The following is a 22,262-nucleotide window of genomic DNA, read 5'->3' on the forward strand; positions in this document are numbered from 1 at the left end:
TTTTGTCTGTATTCTTGATTCTTAGAATGTCACTTAGGTATTTAATGAATGTTTACTATTACTGTTTTTACTTTATTTTGTCACTGTCATTGTCATAAACTGCAGTAATCTCATTAAAAAGTCGAAGCTATTAAACTGCTTTCAAAATCTATTTTGAGTCTCGCTTGCATAGCTTTGCCCTTTCTCCAAATGAATTACCTGACTAGAGTTATTCAATTTAACATAATGAGTACTCTTCAAATATCTGTTTTTTGCTTAATTTTAAACTACTTTGATTAAGGGAGGAATAAAAAATATAGATACTCTGTATTATTCTTAAAGGGCTTAAATATTTTTCAGGAAGATAGAATATGCACGTATAAAGAAAGAAAAGAAAATGTATGAATAATAAAATAAATATTCAGTCATTGTTTCAAATATGCAACAAATACTTCTTATGTATTTATTGCCATCCATGGCTCAATCTAGATGTTATTAATGTAAGTCAATGGAGAGGAAACTACCCTTAGAAACTCATAGTACAATCAAATGCCCTAAATGCATTGAACAGAACACAAGAATGATGAGCACTAATGAGAGAGAGAAACTAAAGATGAAATTCAGGAAGGAGGTGGTATGGGACGTTTTGTCTGGACCATGTAGACTAGACAATCCCCAGTGGAAGCTGAAAACTCAGTGTGTCAGTTCATTACTCAGGAAATATCCCCATCTGTCTTACCACCTTAAACTATAATTATTGTCAAGATTTCCTTGATTTTTGCTCTGGGTATAAATTATTACTACACAGGAATATTTCTACTTTACAATGGAGCTTGTGAGAAATATCATAACTTTGAAATAACATTGGGCTACATTCAAATTTAATTTAGGGATGGACTATGGATGTGGGCTAAGAAGATTCTTTGACTATTCCCCTCCTCTCTTCTTCTTTTTTCTGGCTTAGAGTATGTATAAAGTGAGGTTTCTCTGTACCTACAAGGCTATATTTCAAAGTTTGTGTTGTTCCCTGACATAGGCTGTGAATCTGTTTCGCTTCCGACTCTGCATGGATGTGCAGGGCTGTTATTCTGGCAGAGTTACCCACCTAACTACTCCAATGCACTTAGTTTGCCTTGTTTCCTAGCAACGGGTTCCATCTAATTTGTTTTCCTGTAGCATCCCTCCTGCATCAGACTTTCTTGTTCCTCTTTCTCTTGCTAAATAGATTTACAAGTGTCTAATAGTCTTTATGCCATATGTCTATCAAGCAAGTCTTTCTCCAGAAAAGCAGGGGACTGGATAATACCATGTACCTTCAGGAGAGCAATTTTAAATTAGGGGCCTGAACATAAATTTCAGAGAGCTGTGGTCATGTACTTTGGTAATACTGTTTTATTTTGTAGTATTAAAATAACTCTGTAGTGAGAAGCCACTTTTACCCCAAGGGCTCCTTATTAAAACAACATAGGAAATTTTACTTTCCTAAATTCAGTTTGTAACTAATCCAAATTATGTGAATTTGATCGAGTGTGAGCAAATCATTTAATTCTTTATTGTTTCCATGACAAGTTCTATCCTTGTTTTTTAATGACTGTTAAGGAGAGTCAACTTTACATTAATCAATGGGGAACTGATCATGCACGCACATCCTTTTTATAGGGTAGTGCCCCACTTCATCGAGGAATGACAGATAAGCAGCAACTCACTTTGCCAATGGTCAAGTTATACCTGCCCAATTCAAACAATAATGTAGTAATACATATAAATAATAAATTATGAGCTACTGCTTGTGCCATATATGTAAAATATAGGGGAACAGCCATGGTAAAACTTATTCCATAAAGTATTTTTTTAAGAGACATCCTCCCAAGTAAAGGGAGGAGTGCTGTGTCAAACATCTACAGGGCTCTCCAAGGCACTACAACTCTCTACCAGCAGAGTGAATAAAGAAGTGGGAATAAGCCAGTGTTATTCTTAGGGAAAATTCCATCCTCACAGGAATTGGTAATGGTTAAATAATATTCCACTTTAACTATAAGTGTCATTGGTGTTATTTTATGGATGAAGACTTGGGTAGATTGGATTAGAAGTAAAAATGACAGCCTTGTGGGGTAAATTAAATACCCTAGACTATAAAAGCAAACACTGGAAGGCTCCTCTATAGCAATGGTTTGTAGTTAGAAAGGGACTTCAAAACCACCTGAAGATCTTTACCAACGATTTGCCAAAGACCTACTCATGGGGAGATTCTTTCCATGCAAAATGGGGTTACAGAGGCACATCATAACAAATATTAAGGAAAAGCTTTTGTAATAATAAAGACATGTGTATTCTGTACCCAAAGTAATGCTATTCTGAAATTAGGACTAGGCAATAAATTTATTGCATAATTAAGGGATATTCTAGATAAATAGCTTGAGGTCACATATAAATATTGATTACTTACTATAAATTAGGTATAAATTACATATTTTAGATATATGGAATGATTTGAGTTATATTTCATCATCATTAAAAAAATTACTATGCTGGAAAGTCAGCTTCTCCTTTCTCTTTTTTGATTCCAGGATTGCTCAGTAGCAATGCTCAGAATTTCAACATGGATGGAATTCTGAGCCTTGAAGACAAGGAGCCTTGTGTTCAAGGCTCAGAAATTCTCTACAGTGATTCTAATTGAAAGGGTTCTTGCTATCTTTCAAAAAGCCATTTGAATTGCCAGCTCTTACTGCAAAAAATTTACTGACAGCTCAAGTCCATGGACAATAAGTATTGTCTGTATATATTATGTTATGGTTAAAGGTTAAAGCCATCTGGGAAAATGGAATCATGTCTAACACAGAGGGAAATGTATTATTTCCTTTGTATTTTTGTCTTGCATGTTGACAAATTATAGTCGTATATATTTATGGAGTACAAAGTGGTGTTACAATTTTTGAATAAAATGTGGAATGATTAAATTAAGCTAATAAACATATCTATCACCTCAAATATTCAACTTGTTTTGTGATGAGAGTATTTGAAATTTATTCTTAGTGACATTGTAATGTGTAGTACTCAGTTATTAGCTATATTTACCATCCTGTGCTATTGATCTAAAAAAATAAAATATATTCCTTTTGCCAAACTGAAACTTTGTACTCTATCACTATCAATTCCACATTCCTCACCAGCATCTGGTAACCACCATTCTACCCTTGCTTCTATGAGTGCCATCATTTTAGGGTCCACATATAAATAGGAACATGCTGTATTTGTCTTTCTGTGTTTGGTTTATTTCACTTAGGGTGACATTCTCCAATTCCATCTATGTTGTCATGAATAACAGAATTTTTTCTCTTTTTATGAATGCATAGTATTCCACTGTGTGTATAGTAGTTTCTTGGTATCCATGGGGAATTGGTTCCAGAACTCCTGCATACCAAAATCCATTGATGCTCAAGTCCCTTATATAAAATGGTGTAGTGTCTACCTATAACCTATGCACATTCGTCTATGTATTTTAAATTGTCTCTAGATTTTCTAAAATACCTAATACAATGGAAATGCTGTCTAAATAGCTGTTACGCCGTATTTTTAAGATTTGATCATTTTTATTGTCATACTGTTAATATTTATTTCAGATATTTTTAATCTGCAGTTGGTTGATTCTGCAGTTGCCAAACCTCCAGATACAGAGGGTCAACTATAAATACCATATTTTCTTTATCTATGCGTCTCTTGATGGACTCTTACATTGATTCCATAACTTGACTACTGTGAATAATGCATCAGTAAACATGGGAGTGCAAACATCTCTTCAGCATACTAATTTCAGATTTTTTGAGTAAATAACCAGAAATTGAATTGTTGGATCATTTGGTAATTCTATTTTTAGTTTTTGGAGGAACCTTCATAATGTTTTCCATAGTGGCTGCACTAATGTGCATTCCCATCAATAATGCAAAGTGTTATCTTTTCTCTATATCCTTGCTAATACTTATCTTTTGTCTTTTTAAAACTTTTCTAAATTAGCCATTCTTATAGGTGTGAGGTGATATCTCATTGTGATTTTGAATTTTCGTCTTCCCAGTGATCAGTGATATTGAGAATTTTTTTGCTTATCTGTTAGATGTACATGTCTACTTTTGAGGAATGTCTATTCAAGTCCTTTGCCTAATTATTAATCAGATTATTAATTGTCCTTGTATAAAGTTTATAGATTCTTTTAGAATCTTAAAATTTCTCCCAATTCATAGGTTCTCTTTATTCTGTTGTTTTCTTTGCTATACAGAAGCTTTTGGATTTGATTATCCCTTGGTTTATTTTTTTTTCTTTTGTTGCTGCACTTTGGGGTGAAAATTTATATATATTATATATATATATATATATATATAAATAATATGCTTTCTCCTCTGTTTTCTTCTGTCAGCTTGGTGCAAAGGTAATTGCAGTTTTGGCCAAACCCCATCACTTTTGTACCAAACTAATAGTAGTTTTATAGTTCTTGGTCTTATGTTTAAATCCTTGTCCTGCCTGCCTACTTCTTCTGATATGGGGCAGGTAACTTCATACATAAAAGATAATCAAATGTTTTTTGAGTGAATAAATAAATAAATGAGTTAATGAATTAAAATTTTTCTATGATATTTGCTGGAATCTGGCCAAGACCAAGTTCGATGCTGAATTTGTTAAATGTTTAATATTTTCTAGAGTTGGATAATTCTATCATATATGCCCTAAGGGTTGTCTTTTTTGTGGGATGATCAATTAACCACTATAATCTGTTATCTCTATACTATCATCTGGCCTCTACCATCCTCTGGTCTCTGTTGCCTAACGTTATCATCTTCTGCCATTAGGGGGAAATTGGTTCCTTCCCAGTAATCTAACACAACTTTCTAATTTGAAAATAAAAAGGAAAGCAAGGAAGAAGATTAGAGAGAAGAGAGGAAGGAAGGAGGGAAGGAGGGAAGGAGGGAAGGAAGGAAGGAAGGAAGGAAGGAAGGAAGGAAGGAAGGAAGGAAGGAAAGAAGGAAGGGGAGAAAAAGAGAGATAATGAGGGAGGGAGCAAAAGGCTATTGGCCCCCATCTGTGTTCAGCCACACCCACAACATTGTGCCTTCCCATCCTGCCTCATGTTTCCTTTGCTCTGATATGACAGTTGGAAGGCCTTCTGCCATATGATAAAATGAAAATCCATAACAACAAGACATTTCTTACTGTGTGGAAAAAATAATATAAAACGTTTTAAAATTGTATTAATACTTTAGCATACACTGGCTGGGCATGGTGGCTCACGCCTCTGATCCCGGCTCTTTCAGAAACTGAAGTGGGCAGATTGCTTGAATCCAGGTGTTCAAGAGCAGCCTGGGCAACATGGCCAAACTCCATTTCTACCAAAAATACAAAAAAATTAGCTGGACATGGTGGCACATGCCTGTAGCCTCTATTACTCATGAGGTTGAAGCAGGAGAATTGTTTGAGCCTGGGAAGTGGAGGTTGCAGTGAACCAAGATTGGGCCACTGAACTCCAGTCTGGGTGACAAGACTTTGTCTCAAAAAAAAAAAAAAAAAAAAAAAAAAAAAAAGTTTTGACATATAAATAGGATTGATTGAGTTAAGAAGTCCCAGATTTCTCCCCATAAAATATTCAGACTACCGAAATTTCAGATTTGGGAATATAATCTAGAAGTGTCTCATCCTGCCTGATCTGCTGCAATTCACTTAGTTCATTTGAATTCATTATAATTTGTGTGGATCAGGCTAATTAACCATAATTTATTCTGTGAATTTCTGTCTAATTAATATAATTTACTTCAGCTAAAAATAATATGCCAAGCTCTCTTTGTCAGAAACTTTACCAACATTTATCTTGGATTCAATTACTAGAATTTAACTGTAGTTTCAGCACAGAACTGAAGATCTGCTAGCTCCTCATGCAGAGCAGATATTATCCTAGGTCTAATATTCTAGTGAATAGTAGATATACGGTCCTTTTAGGAAGATGTATTATTGACCCTCTGGTCCCAAAGCATAATCTCCATCCTCTTTAAACATATTTCAGACAGTCTAACTAACTTGTAAGAGTAAATTGATCCAGCTCTCATTTAACAAATTCTCCTTCATCACTTAATAAAAAAATCTATCATCAAACAATTTTATATGTATCTCTTGAAGGTAACTCATGTTTCTTGTGACATTTAACATGTTTCATTATGTAATATAATTTCCTGAACTCTTTTCTAGAATTTAAGTCAATCTGTACTTTTGAAGAGGATAAAAAAAGAAAAGTAATTCTTCCAGTGGATGAAGCTGATTTCCTTTTCTTGATAAATGGAAATTTATTATTACTGTAGCAAACATAACGTTTTTGTTTACAAGAATCTAGGGTTAATTAATTAAGCTGAACTTTGTACGCTATAACTGAAGTAACAAAAATGCTGAAAGATTCCTGAATTGCATTTCACATGGACAAGCTACATAATCATTGTTTAAACAAGTCAGTTCTCTAGGAGTGTTAATCATTTTGTCCATGAGATTCATTCTTATCATAAGTGAATGTAATAATTTCAATAGATTTGAGATTGTACTACATTTAAAAAAAGAAAAAAATGTTTAAAATTAGGTAGATCGATTAGATACTCTCTGCAACATAAAGTAATAACTAATACTTATCTCTGAACATGAAAGCAATAAAACCATCATAACAAAGTCAAAATGATCTTGCTCCACATAGAATATGAAATCAAAAACAAGGTTACTTCCTGGGGAGGCTTCTGTTTTCCTTCTCAGGACCTGTAGATTTATCCTGTACTAAACTTAGGTTCAGTTCCCAGAAGGGAGAAGCCAAGTATCAGTGAGATCTTAGGCAGAAATCCCGTGAAGAACTCAGTTTCCTCTGTCTGGACCAAGTGGTTCCACTAGCTAAAGGGCAGTCCTTCAATAAAAGATACAGTGGCTGCTGGCTGTTAAAAGTCCATGTTTGAGACAGATATATTATGCAAAAAAAAAAAAAAGGTGAGGCATTGTCCTCCATAATATTTGTTACGTAACTTGATTGATTTTGGTGGTCTCTATTCATATTTGCCATGCTATAAGATTCTTGAGATCACGATTCATGTTTAATTTGCCTTGGTAGCTTCTAAAATAATCCACAACTAGTATGATCCCATTAAATACTCATGGCACTACAAGAAATTAATTCTACCCTGCTCACAATATTTTCCTGCCTGTATTTTGAATTTTTGCAAAATTCAAAATATTGCAAAAGTATATTTGCAATATACTTTTATTTTTCACTTGTATTTTAATTCACCTGTTACTATATTGCTTTGGAATAGTTTTCAAATATTTTATAAATTTGATGTTGTCTGATTTATGAAAGAAAGTCTAAGGATTATGAATTCCAACATCAAATTTTGTTACTGTGAAGAACTGCTGTGAAATCTATTTGGTTTCCAGTTTTTTTTTTAGAAAGGTCTAGTTGACTCTGGAAATTGCAGAATAACTTTCTGCCTTACTGTATTCAGTCTGAGACATCAATCCTCTTCTGCCTTTGGATTCAGACTCAGACTGGAACTTAGACCATTGGCTCTCCTGGTGCTCAGGCCTTCAGACTCATTCTAGAACTATCCCATTAGTTGTCCTTTGTCTTCAGCTTACCAAATGCAGATCTTGGACTTTTTGGTCTCCATAATTGTGTGCATCAATTTTCTCACAGTAAATATCTTTACATATGTGTTTGCATGTGTGTATGTGCGTGTATGTTTGTTCCCTATTGGTTCCATTTCTCTGGAGAACCCAGACCAATACACCCATGCAAGAAAATTATTCAATTTATTAAAAACAAATTTTTGTTTCTGTGTACCAGCAACAAAGCTGGAAAATAAAGTTTTAAAACAAAAGAAAACAAACATCAAAAAAGAAACTACAGAGCACCTAATGTAAAAAGATGGCTCCTGCTGATTGTGCAATAAGGTGAATGCCTGGAGAGTATTTTTTCTTTGCCCTAACTGAACAGTAAGTTATCTGAGAACAAATACTCCTCTTTTATTTCTTTAGAATTTTTTCATTAGCTAATGAAATGCTTTGTTCCATGTATGGGTACCATATAATTTATCTGACAAACTGAGTAAGAGTGTGATTATAATGCTAAGTCACCGAGAAACATAGTTTCTGGGACCTCTGGGCCCTGTTTGGTCTCTATTTTCTCTACCTCTGTCAATATGACCAATTGCATCAAAGAACTTTAATGTAAAACAAGTAATCAATTTCTACTTAGCTTATTATTTCAGCATTGCCCATGCTTCTGTGAACCTTGTCAAGTATGAAGTTATGTGTGAAACAAAGTGAAGCTGGGAAATTCTAGTTACTCATGTAAAAGCTTGGAAGCTTTTTATCCAAACAACTGTGAAGAAGGAGACTTCTTCACAAGGCAGCAGGAGAGAGAAAGAAAGTGAAGGGGAAGAACCCCTTATAAACCCATCAGATCTCATGAGAATTCATTTTACGAGAACCACATAGAGGAAACTGTCCCCATGATCCAGTCACCTCCCTCCAGGTCTTTCCTTCAACACTTGGTGATCACAATTTGAAATGAGATTTGAGTGGGGAAACAAAGCCAAACCATATCACATACCATGCAAATTATTGAAAAAGAATGTTGTCAATTTAAGGAAACTACTTGCATGTGCTTGCTTCTTTCCAGTCTCGTAACCCTGTCTCATTCCAGAAATAATTATTGTCTTATATATTATATTTATCACTCATATACTTTTTAATATTGAGTTTGCCTAATTTTATTGATTTATCACTAAACAACACATAATTTAGCTTTTATTCTTTTCATGTCTTATAAATATGGTGTCACACCGAAGGTAGCCATCAGAATTGCTTTATGGTTTCTAAATATAAGGATACATTTAATTCACTGGTTTTTCTTCAAATCAAATAAATCTTTCGCCTTTTACTAAAAAAAAAAAAAAAAAAAAAAGATATTTTTAAAACTTATGCATAAATTTGCTTGTATTCATTTTACTCTCATTGCTATGTATTATGCTGATGAACAAATATATGTTTCTTTCTCCAGTTGATGAGCATCAGGCTTTTTTTTTCTTACAATTTTCTTGATGTGAATAAACATTGTGAAGTCATTCTATAGTCATATGACTAGGTCTTGGTCTTTTAGTAAACCTGCCTCTCTTAACTGTGAAATTCACAAGTGCTTCTGGGCCTCCTTGCACCCAGCTTAGGTGTGATAAGACAGCCAAAGTGGGCTAGAGTTAGGCACTTCCCTTTTCCCACGTGGAAGGCCAGAGAGGGCTTGAGTCAGTATTTCCCTTTCCCCAGGTAGTCTTTTATTAAAACCCCAATAGTCTAGGCTCTGGTAATATAGTTTCTCTTGAGGGTAGGCCTATTTAAAAACAGAATTCCCTGGTATATTTCAATATGGTTTATTTTCCCCTCCTCCTGACAGAAACATGAGAGAATTTTTCTCTTGTATTCACTGGGAGAACATGGTTGAGGTCCTGGATGTAAATCTCACAGTGTCAGGGTCTCTCTGTGACTGGGTCTCTCTGAAATGTTTAACTCTCAGACATGCTCACTCTGAGCCTCCAGCAATTTATCAGTTATGGTCAGGTTCTCTTACTTTATTACTCGTTTTCATGGAGGTTTCTGCTTAGGATTTTTGTTTCAGTAAATTGTGATTCTCCATATTTGCCTGTCTATCTCCCAAATTTGTGGGCAGGAGTTTACCCTATAACTTTACTTCTGGACAAATTGATGAAGAGTTGTTAATTTTTCACTTTGTTCAGCTTTGTACTTACTATTAGGACAAGGTGACAACTTCCAAGTCCCTGACATGGTCGAATGGAAACTCAAACTCCCTCTTATTACCTAATTTTTATAGATACAATTTATATATACTGTGTTAGGGAAGATCTTTTGTGTGATATTCATTAGTATTTTCATTTTTAGAAAAACACGGATTCTTTTTTAGTGATATAATATAAGGTACATTTTGTAAATATTCCAGGTGATATTTAGAAAAATGCATATTTTAATTCATGTGCACAGAGTTTTGGTTACATGTGTTACATTAATCTTTTAAATGTTTTCCAAGCTTTTATCTCAATAAAATCAGAATTCTTTTATGACATAATAGAGAAATAATGTAATATAAATAGTAGCTGCAATTGTGTAGTGTTAAAGTTTTGGTACAATGAAAGCTCTAATTCACATTTTCTCTGGAATATGATAGTAATAAAAATCTAATTTGTGTTGATGGGATTATATGGAATTATACCAATGATCTCTTTCATAAAGTATAGAGCAACAGTAACAATATAATGTACTACTATGTAAACTAAAATGTACTACATAATGTACTATTTAATATATAAAATAAATATTTTATTTATTCATATCCGAGGTTCATAATGGGTGTGACAGCTACCTCCAAGGTGCCCACAATCAATTCCATCTTTTTTGTATACATATGCCTTTTCTTCATTTAGTGATTGGCATAGGCAGGAGAACAGATATGTGGGAACAGGTATTATAAGTAATAGAAAAAATAAAATAAAAGCTTAACTTCTACAAAATATAACAGGTCAAAAAGAAATGTGTGCTTCCTGTAAATATGCATAAATGCAGCGTCCGACCAAATGATGCAATATATTGCATAAAAGACAAAAATAATATAATTTATTATAATTGAAATTTAATGTTTTACTATACATAAAAGAAATCCTTAGTATCTTTATATCTTATTTATGTATTTCTGCAACTATTAATAGAGCTTAGTGTAATTGGCTGGCCAATAAGGGAAAGAAAGTGTCACCAGTAAAAAGGAATATGATAAGGTTTCTCAGTTATTTGTATTTTTTTAGAATGTCATCAATAACCTTCTTCTGCAACTTAAGCAAATTGTGTTTCAAAAAGAAAGCTTGCTTTCTTGGGGCTGTCAGTCACTTCTCTTACTCTGCTGTGAAATTAATACACTTACCTTACACTCACTGCCAATCTCACTGAACTCCCATGCTTATGGACCCACTAGAATTTTATGTTCACGGAGCATAATTGACTCTGTGTGTGAATGAATCATCAAGAAACAGAGGGCACATATTGCATGTATTTCCTCTGCCCACAGGCATGCCCCATTTTTAAAATCACCTTCCACTTACAAAACACAAATTCTAAGATAAAATTAAGAACATAAAAATATAACAGATCATCAAACCAAGTGAAGAGCCCTCCTGAGTGCAGGGTCCCATGTGACTATACAGGTGAAACACCTATGAAATTGATCTACCAAGATACATCTCACAAAGAGCATAATGTCAGTAGAATGTTAGAAAATACTGAAGATTGGTTAGAAGTTTATTGATGTTATTCCATCTAGAGATCTCAATATCCCAAAAAAGCAAGAAAACAAAATAAAATTATAGATAATTATTAAAACTGTAAAATTAATAGGACTAATAAAGTTTGGGAGGTTTGGTATAGTATAATAAAACACCGTCTTCTTTTTCCTGGTTCTTAACCAAGAGAGAGTAATTATAAGGAAGCATGAGCTCAAAATTAAATATCCGTTTATTCTGCAAAGAATAAAATTCCATAAGAAGTAAAATAAAAGAATGAGTCAGGAACCAGAGACTAATATAATGATTCTTCATTTTTTCTTCATCCCCAAATAAAGGCAGCTGGGGACATTGTAAAGAGCTGTCACAACTTATTAAATCAATCAGGGTTAGCGAAACTGGGCATAGAAGAGAAAATTCTTAACCAGACCTTTTAGAACTACGTTTTCTTTTCTTTTCTTTCTTTTTTTTTTTTTTTTTTTAACATCTTCTACATGCAGTAAAATGAGTTAATCACATTTAAGTACAATTAGACCTAAGAGGCTAAAGGGGCTAACAACAGGGAAAAATAGGGTAAGCAATGTGAGGGAAAACCAGGCACAAGCATCGGTTTTCATATTAGTCCACCTAATGAAATAATATAACCTATTTCGTCAATTGGAGAAGTCACCTCTTTCCCATTGTGATAAGCAAATCAAGGTACTGAAAATTTAAATTGGTAATGATAATGAAAATGTTGTCCCCACCTGGAAATAAATGGGGAAGTCATCTTTAGGAAACAAGAGGTTGGAGAAAGAGTAATTATTTGTCTTTGAGAGTGATCAAATGTGAGAAGTGAGGGAGAATAGTGAGAGATGACTCCACATTTCCTTGGGTGCAAAGTGAGTCATTCAAAAGAGAGGAATGCATAGCCAAAAAACATTAAGAAAGGGCTTGGGTGTTTGTTTTGTCACTAGAGTATTTATTCTGCCATTTGGAAGAAACTCTCATAGTTAAGAGAAGTGCTTGGCTGACTTCCCCATACTCAGACAATGGAAGTTATATTTTCATTTTATAGGTATTATCTTTAATAAGTTATAACAGTGCATTACTTATTAAAGGTTTTCAGAAGCAGTTTACTTACTGTGGTTTTCTTGATCAGCTCTGTTCCAAGTTACTTATCAAGAGCTCTATCATAATGAAGTAAGCTAACATCTCCAGTGAAATCAAACATTGATAGAAAATTTTAATGAAAATAAAACTAAAAAAGACTTTCAGAATCCTTGGGAATAGTAAAATAAAATTGTTTAATTTAAGGAACTTCCAAATTACTCTTCTAGTCCTGCTACTTATTTCTACTTGCCTATTTTTTCTAGATTAAGATGTGTAATTGTTTACCCATCTCCCAATTTTTATTAAACAACTGAACTGAATAATCCATGTTCTACTCACTTCTCTATCCTGGCACAAAAATAAGCACTACCATTGGTTAAACTGTCCCTATAAGATACCACTGGAGGATATTTATAATATTTTAAATAGAGTTCACAGTGAATCTTGACCACAATTCATATATCACAACAAGGATTAGGGCATGCTATAGCCCATGACTCAGTTACAGTAAATACCATTATCCATATTCTGATTTCTCCTTGCCTACATATCGGACTTAGTTTAACACTTTGCCATGCATACTTTAGACTGGAACTTTAAAGATGTTTTATTCATTAATTCAACAATCATTTATTAATTGTCTTCTTTGTGCTAGGCTTTTACTGCATGCTTGGGATTCAGTTTATAAATGCATCCCTCAACCTCTTACACATTTGGCCCTCTTGCGTCACTCTGTTTCTTCATACCTGTCTGTTTTGTGGTCTTTCCCCACTAATTGTGGTGCTTGCTATATGCATCTCTCTTTCCTTTCTTGTTACAACAATTTGTTCTTCCGTTTGTCATCTTGGATCTAGCAAGAAATATAACTCATAGATACATTAAGGGGATAATTGTCCCATGAATATGTTTGTTGACTTTCACTGGCCATTTTTGAAAGTGCAATAAAAATTTTACTGGTTTTCTATTATGACTGCCCTCACTCTGATTACTGCCCAAGCTTGCAAAGAAAACCTGAGAAATCAGGTAATTTCTCCTTCAATTCAGTAGAGGAAATAGAATTAAGTCAATTTACCTATTGCTTAATTGGTTCATTATTCCATGAGGACTTTACCAGTTTCTTGGGGTTGCTCTAACAAATTACCAAAAACTTACTGACTTAAAATAATACACTTCTTCCTTTACAGTCCTGGAGGCCAGAAGTCTGAAATTAGTTCCACTGGAACAAAATCAATGTGTCAGCTGGGTCATGGTTTGCTTGTAGGGGAGAATCACTTCCTGGCCTATTCCAGCATTTGGAGGTTACTGGAATTTCTAGGCTTGTGGCTCCATCACTCCCATCTCAAGAGTAACATCTCTAAATCTCTCTCTACTCCATCTGCATATCACTTCTCCTTTCTGTCTATATGACCTCTCCTCCTGCCACTCTCTTATAAGGACATTTGCAATAACATTTAAGACCCACCTGAATAATCCACTGCAATCACTCCATCTCAAGATCCTTAATTTAATCACATCTGTGAAGATGCTTTTTCCTTATAAGATAACAGATACAGGTTCCTGGAATTAAGACACAGATATCTTTGTGTGATCACTATTCAGCCTGCTACAATGATAAATACAAATCAGTACATGAACCTGAATTAGACTTGCACAGCAGAATCGTATTGTCATCTTCATCATCTAGAGGGTCATTCTCAGGTATTCACCAGAATCCCTTAGGGTATTTGTTAAAAATACGAAATTAATAACATCAATCCTAAAATTCTGATTAAGTTGATTTTGTTTTTGATACAAGATTATAGAAACTTAAGAAGCAAATCTGAGTTCTTTGACCTAGGTGGTCTTTAGGAAAATACCTTGGAAAATAATGACCTGAAGTACTTTGCTTTGTACTATGTAAAAAAGGACTTCCTATAATAAGTTTTTATTTTAGGATTTAAAGTGAGACAAACCAGATAGATCAGATTGTTTTCTCAGTGACTTACAGGAAGTTCTGTAATTCATCAATGAAGAGTAATAATGTGATAGTTATCTCTGTGTCACAACTATGTCAGGCACTCATGTATCAAGGAATCAAAGGAATATTCTGCCTTTGCTTTGGGGGAGCTGTTAAAATGGGTGATCTGTGTCTAATTTCCCAAAGAATAAACCGGACTGAGGCAGAGTTATCTAATATTATTTCCTACCAAATCTCTTAAATCAAGTCTCAGAATCTTACTATTGACAGAGTGTATCCTGGTCCTTTTCTCCTTTCCCCCTTCCTTTATTTCTTCTCCTTATCTTAGGTACAGGTGGTTGAATTAAAGACAGTCTTCATGTCGTACTTTATTACCATTGGTCTATACATGTACTTGTATTCCTATCTGTCTATATATTTATACACATATATATGCACACACGTGTATATATATATATGCATACGCACACATGCACACACATTACTTTTTTGGCATATCACACTCACGTTTCCCTCCTTGTTCCTTAAGAAAACATTCTCTTTTTTTTTTTTTTTTTTTTTTTTTTTTTTTTGAGACAGAGTCCCGATGTGTCGCCCAGGCTGGAGTGCAGAGTGGTGCAATCTCAACTCACTGCAACCTCCCCTTCCTGGGTTCAAGCGATTCTCCTACCTCAGCCTCCCAAGCAGCTGGGACCACAGGCATGTGCCACCACGCCCAGCTAATTTTTGTATTTTTAGTAAAGACAGGGTTTCACCATGTTGGTCAGGATGGTCTTGATCTCTTGACCTCATGATCCGCCTGCCTCAGCCTTCCAAAGTTCTGGGATTACAGGTGTGAGCCACCGTGCCCAGCTTAAGAAAACATTATTGTTTGTGTGTTTAATGTTTATATTTTATCTGTTCCTGTAAAAGGTATATTTTGCATTGTATGGCTGCCTGTATCATTTTTTAATAAACTCAAAGGATTTCTTTAATTTGAATTTTAACATGACAATAAAAGAATCAGTTAATGACTCAAATTGTAGTAGAGGTTCAGATTAAATGTCCAGATTTAATTGAACAATTCAGATTAATAAGATATATGGTAACATACTAGTGATATAATGATGTAATTTTGGTAATAATGCTAAGTGTTTGCAATAAGGGAATTTGGAAAAATGGTTAAGAGAGGAATGTCTCTTCTTGTGTTATTCTACTGGTTCTCCTGTTCTACATTCCATTTGGTCTATGTCTGAGGCTGATATGTGTTTTATAACTTACATAAATCCTGTAAATCTATACTTGGAATTTCTCAAGTGAGAACTTTTAAGTGTAGTGTCTTCATCCATTATTGAAAGGACATTTGCTGTTTGGAAGTCACTCTGCCACTGTGTATCATGAATGACAGTAGGAGGTGTCATCCGGGCTGTAACAGCATAGATTTAGCTATTTAGCTAAATGCTTACCTATGTTTGAGGATACAAACATCACAGTGTAGTATTTTCCCCTAATAGACCACAAATGTGTTGGAAAATACCTAGTTCCAAATAAATGGACTTTTTTGAGATCCCCCCCAATTAGATATGAGATCCATTATGATTGACTTAGTCAAGACGAATGTTTGGCAAAGCACAGTTTGAGGGCCACCTGCATCAGAATCACTTGGTATTCTTTTTTTTAAATCAGTTTCCAGAATACAATCTAAAACTACAACACAGAAATATTTTGGATGTGATCTGGGAAGATGCAGTTTTAATAAGCTCCCCAGCTTATTCTGGTGCATAATAGAAATGGAGGAGCATTTAGATAAACATAATGAAATGACCTGGAAAGTACTTCACATTTTGGATAAAGATATATAAATTGGTATCAGCTGATAATTTTAAATAATATATTAAGTACAATGAGTTCAACGAAAAACAGCATTATCTCTGACAGAATCATAATCATCAAAAGATGCTCAGCCAATGGTGTTCAATGTTCTATGTCTAGCAAGTGTATACATAAGGTCACTGTATGAGGCAGACAAATTTTAATTTAAAGATATGTACAGAACAGGTCAAGTTTTGGAAATCAGGTGGCCAGTGAGACTTCAATTTTTATATGTTTTAATTAAAATGTTTTTGACGTTGTTAAATAAAATAATACATTTATAAGTTTTGAGAATTTAACTTGTTTAAAAGCTAAACATGATGAGAGAAAATGTCTCATACCTTCAAATATTTTGTTCCAAATGTAACCACTAATAAGTTTCTTGATTCAATTTAGGGAAATAAGTTGTATATTCGTGTACATATGTTTATTTGTGTGTATGTGTCAAAACAGAATACAAATATATATATATACACACACACACACATGCATATAGATGTGTATACATACACACATTTATGTATATATGTATATATATTCACAAGCATATATATGTGTGTGAATATATATACTTATATATTATGCTTTTTAAACTAGCTTTACTGTGGAATAGTTTACATATCATAAACCTCTTTATTCTAAGTATATAATAAATGATTTTAGTAATAATTTAGTCCAGTTTTAAAAATATTTTCATCAGCCTGAAATATTCTCATTCCCATTTTCATGTAGACACCACACTCTACCACGGCCCTTGGAAACCACTGATGTACATTCTGTCTCTATAAATTTTTCTTTTCTAGACTTTCTATATAAACAGAATCATACAATTTGTTTTGTATCTAGCTTCTTTCACTTAAAATGATGTTTTTCATATTTACCCAAGTAGTAGCATACATTAGCAGCTCATTCATAATCCCAGCACTTTGGGAGGCTGAAGTAGGCTGATCACAAGGTCAAGAGATTGAGACCATCCTGGCTAACACGGTGAAACCCTGTTTCTACCAAAAATACAAAAGATTAGCCAGGCGTGGTGGTGGGAGCCTGTAGTCCCAGCTACTTGGGAGGAGAGGCAGGAGAATGGTGTGAACCTGGCAGGCAGAGCTTGCAGTGAGCCAAGATCGTGCCACTACACTCCAGCCTGGGTGACAGAGCAAGATACCATCTCAAAAAAAAAAAAAATTGAATAGTATTCCATCGTATGGAAATACAACATTTCATTTATGTATTCACAAGGTGATAATTTGAGTTATTCTTGCTTTTTTGCTATTATTTGTAATGCTGCTGTGAGTGATAGTATACATGTTTTGTATGGACATATGTGTTCATTTTCTTTGTTAATATTTATAGTCTAGATTTATACAGAAAAAAATTTAAAGACTAACATTGAATATATTTGTTTTTACATTAGTAAGTACATATTTTAGGAGCTAATATGTACCAGGCATTGTCTTAGGTCCTTAAATAAAGAAATAAAGAAAAAGACAAAATTTTCCCTCATAAATCTTTGTTTTATTGTGTGGAAGACTAATAATGAATACAAGATAAAATGTATTATACTGTATTTTAAAAAATTATTATTGGTCCAGAATTCTGATTGGTGAAAGAAGAGATTGCATTTAATTTTTCACATAATATATGAATATAAGAGTTTTTGGCTAATTACTTAATATACTTTATTCCCCAGATGATTCAAATTGGCATAATGTACCTAATATATTAAATACACAGGGTTTGACGAGGTGAAAAAATAAAAAAAATGAAAATGAAAACATATTGCTAAATTTGGAGGCAGAATATAAAGTATAAAGGAATGTTCATGTATAACATATTTCAAATTTACTTAAAAACTTTCTGAAAGCAGATTCAGCTATTTACTTATTTTAGCTATTTTAAACTAAAGCTCATTTTAATTATGATCACACAACATAAACATCACCTTGAGAATACTTGGTTTTCTGTATATTTTAGAATTTTCAACCTGCCCAGTGAATTTCTTTATTTCCAGCCACCACCAACTTCCAGAGGGAGATATGAGAATTTCTATTTGAAATAAGAAAATAAATTTTTTGCAAATATTTTTATTTGCAAACCAGAACAAAAGTTTTAGCACAATATTTAAAACAACTTCTGGTAATGTTTACTCATTTCCCTATTTAAAAATAAAGCTTTTTTGAGGGGCAGATCAAGATGGCCAAATAGAAGTTTCCACTGATTGTTCCCCCAACAGGAACACCAAATTTAACAACTATCAACACAAAGGAAATACCATCATAGGAACCAAAAACCAGGTGAGTACTCACAGTAACTTGTTTTGACTTCATATCACTGAAAGAGGCTCTGAAGAGGGTGGAAAAGACAGACTTGAATTACACCACTATTCCCCAATCCCTTGACAGCAAAGTCACGGCACAGAGAATCTCTGTGTTTGGGGAAGAGAAAGTGCAGCGACTAGGAGACTTTGCAATTGAACTCAGTGTTGCCCTGTCACGGCAGGAAGCAAAACTGGGCTGAACTCAGCAGATACCCACCCATGGGGGGAGAATTTAGATCAGCCCTAACCAGAAGGGAATTGCCCATCTCAGCAGTCTACACTTGCTTTGGCAAGCCTTGCCATAGTGGGCTAATGTGCTCAGAAGCCTTAAATAAACTTGAAAAGCAGTCTAGGACACAACACAACTTATAGATGAGTCCCAGTACTGTGCTAAGCTTGGGGACAGTGACTTCAGGGCCATGTGACCTACTAAGACACCAGCTGGGGTGACTAAGGGAGTACTTTTGCCCCCTCTCCGTGATCACCAACCAGCACAGCTCAACTTCTAAAGACACCCTTTTCTTTCTCTTGAGGAGAGTGAAACTGACCCAATAGTCCCAATAGGTTTTTTTTTTTTTCTTAATAAATGGAAACTGACCCTTCTGGTCTTAATGCTTGAAACTTAAATTTGTTTTATCTTAGTTTTTTCCTCAGGAAATGAACTTAAGGTCTTAAAAAAAGTATCAAAGATCTGAAACTCACCAGATCACCACAGGCACCACATTTGGCAATGTGATGCCAAATCTCTCAATCATCATGATTGCTTCCTTGCCCCTCACTAGTTCCTGTTTACTTATACATTGTTACATTTTTTTCCTGCTATATAAACTCCTAGTTTTAGTTGGTCAGAGAGATAGATTTGAGACTGACCTCCCATCTCCTTGACTGCAGCACCTGAATAAAGCCTTCTTCCTTGGCAATACTCATCACATCAGTGATTGGCTTTTTGTGTGGTGAGTAGCAGGACTTAGACCAAACCCCTGGTGTTTTGATAACAAAAGAATGGGACAAAGAAAAGAGGACTTTGTCTTGCATTTTGGATACCAGCTGAGCCACAGGAGGATAGGGCACTGGGCAGGGTTGTGAGGCCCCCATTTCATGCCCTAGATCCCGGATGACATATCTAGACATGCCCTGAGTCAGAATAGAATTTGCTGCTTTGAAGGGAAGGACCTAGTCCTGGCAGGATTTAATCACCTGCTGACTAAAGAGCCCTTGGGTCCGAAGTGAACACTAGTGGTAGCTTGGCAGGGATCCGTGTGAGCCTGTGACAGTGCTAGCCAGGAGGTAAGGTTCTTCTGCCTGTGCAAAGAAGAGCGAAGAGTGGGAAGGACTTTGTCTTGTGGTTTGAGTGACAGATCACTGCATTGGAATACAGAATGAGGTAGATTCCTATAGTTTTTTACTCTAATCCGTGGCTCCCAGCCAGCATAGCTAGACCAGTCCAGTGCCTAAGGGAACATGCTACCCTGAACAGAAGGACACAAGACTGGCTGTCTTCAACACCAGCTGATAGTACAGCCTTAGGGCTTGGAGCAAACATAGGTGGTAGCCAGGTAGTGGTTAGATTAGGCCTTGGATAAGACCCAGTGCTCTACTGACTTCAGGTCTAACCCAGTACAATCCCAATGGTTGTGGTCACAGGGATGCTTATGTGATCCCTTCCCCAGCTCTAGGTGGCTCAGGATAGAGAGGCAGACTGTGTTCTTTGGGAGAAAGTAAAGAAAGGGAACAAGAGTCTCTGCCTGGTAATCCAGAGAATTCTTCTAGATCTTATCCAAGACCATTGTGAAAGGAAAATAAATCTTGAGGCCCCCAAATCACTAAGCTAAAGGGAAAAGTTAAGCCAAGCTGTGAACTACTTAGGGCCAACCTGCCTTCCATTTTGTTCAAAGTCACCCCTCTGCTCACTGAGATAAATGCATATCTGATTGCCTCCTTTGGAGAGGCTAATCAGAATCCCAAAGAAATGCAACCATTTGTCTCTTATTTACCTATGACCTGGCAGCCACCTCCCTGCTTTGAGTTGCCCGGTCTTTGCTTCTAGTCATCCCCCCTTTCCAGACCAAACCCATGTTCATCTTACATATGTTGATTGATGTCTCATGTCTACCTAAAGCATATAAAACTAAACTATGCCCTGACCACCTTGGGCACATGTTGTTGGAACCTCCTGAGGCTGTGTCGTGGGCGTGCATCCTCAACCTTGGTGAAATAAACTTTCTAAATTAACTGAGACCAGTTTCAGATTTTCGGGGTTCACACCACCAAGTCAACACTTTTATAAATCTTCAAGAACCAAAGTGTTACTGGGTTGGGGGTGACCCCTAATGCAGATATGGCTTAGATCACAATACTTATCTTCTTTTGAATACCTGGAAAGCCTTCCCGTGAAGGACATGATACCTAATTCTTCAATGCACAAATAAAGACAAATATCCACAAGCATCAGTTCATCCAGACACACATGACTGCACCAAAGAGAATGTAAGGTACCAGACACCAATCCTGGAGAAACAGAGGTATGCAACCTTTCAGAAAGAGAATTCAAAATAGCTGTTTAGAAGAAATTCAAAGAAATTCAAGAAAACACAGAGAATAATTTCAGAATTATTTCAGGTAAATCTAACACAAAGATTGAAATCATTAAAAATAATCAAGCAGAAATTCTGGAGTTAAAAAAATGTAATTGACATACTAAATAATGTATCAGTCTCTTAACAGCAGAATTGATCAAGCAGAAGAAAGGATTAGTTAACTTCAAGACAGGCTATTTGAAAACATGTAATCAGAGGAAATAAACACAAAAAGAATAAAAAATCATAAAGTAGCCCTTTTCACAAGACGGCGCCGAAAGCAAAGAAGGAAGCTCCTGCCCCTCCTAAAGCCAAAGCCAAAGCGAAGGCTTTAAAGGCCAAGAAGGCAGTGTTGAAAGGTGTCCACAGCCACAAAAAAAAAAAGAAGATCCGCACGTCACCCACCTTCCGGCAGCCCAAGACACTGTGACTCCAGAGGCAGCCCAAATATCCTCGGGAGAGCGCCTCCAGGAGAAACAAGCTTGACCACTATGCTATCATCAAGTTTACGCTGACCACTGAGTCTGCCATGAAGAAGATAGAAGAGAACAACACATTTGTGTTCATTGTGGATGTTAAAGCCAACAAGCACCAGATTAAACAGGCTGTGAAGAAGCTCTATGACATTGATGTGGCCAAGGTCAACACCCTGATTCAGCCTGATGGAGAGAAAAGGCATATGTTCAATTGGCTCCTGATTACGATGCTTTGGATGTTGCCAATGAAATTGGGATCATCTAAACTGAGTTCAGCTGCCTAATTCTAAATATATATATATATATATTTTTTTTTTCAACAAAAACAACAACAAAACATCGTAAAGTATGCCTACAAGATCTAGAAAATAGCCTCAAAGGGTCGAATCTAAGTTATTGGCATTAAAGAGGAGGTAGAGAAAAAGTGGTAGAAATTTTATTGCTAAGAGTACTAACAGAGAAGTTGCCAAACCTAGAGAAGATATCAACATCCAAGTACAAGAAGGTTATAGAACACCAAGCAGATTTAACCTAAACAAGATTACCTCAAGACATTTAACAATCAGACNTATGCTATCATCAAGTTTCCGCTGACCACTGAGTCTGCCATGAAGAAGATAGAAGACAACAACACACTTGTGTTCATTGTGGATGTTAAAGCCAACAAGCACCAGA

The 22,262-nt window shown here is 35.2% G+C and overlaps 1 pseudogene; it reads left to right on the forward strand.

Moving 5' to 3' along the window:
- The window catches only part of LOC108517888 (60S ribosomal protein L23a pseudogene), a 147,364-nt pseudogene extending 125,512 nt beyond the window's left edge, over nt 1–21,852 (forward strand).
- Nucleotides 21,853–22,262: the final 410 nt, after the last annotated feature.

The sequence above is a fragment of the Rhinopithecus bieti genome, unplaced genomic scaffold, assembly GCF_001698545.2.
Source record: "Rhinopithecus bieti isolate Rb0 unplaced genomic scaffold, ASM169854v2 scaffold_42041, whole genome shotgun sequence".
Classification (NCBI taxonomy): Eukaryota; Metazoa; Chordata; class Mammalia; order Primates; family Cercopithecidae; genus Rhinopithecus; species Rhinopithecus bieti.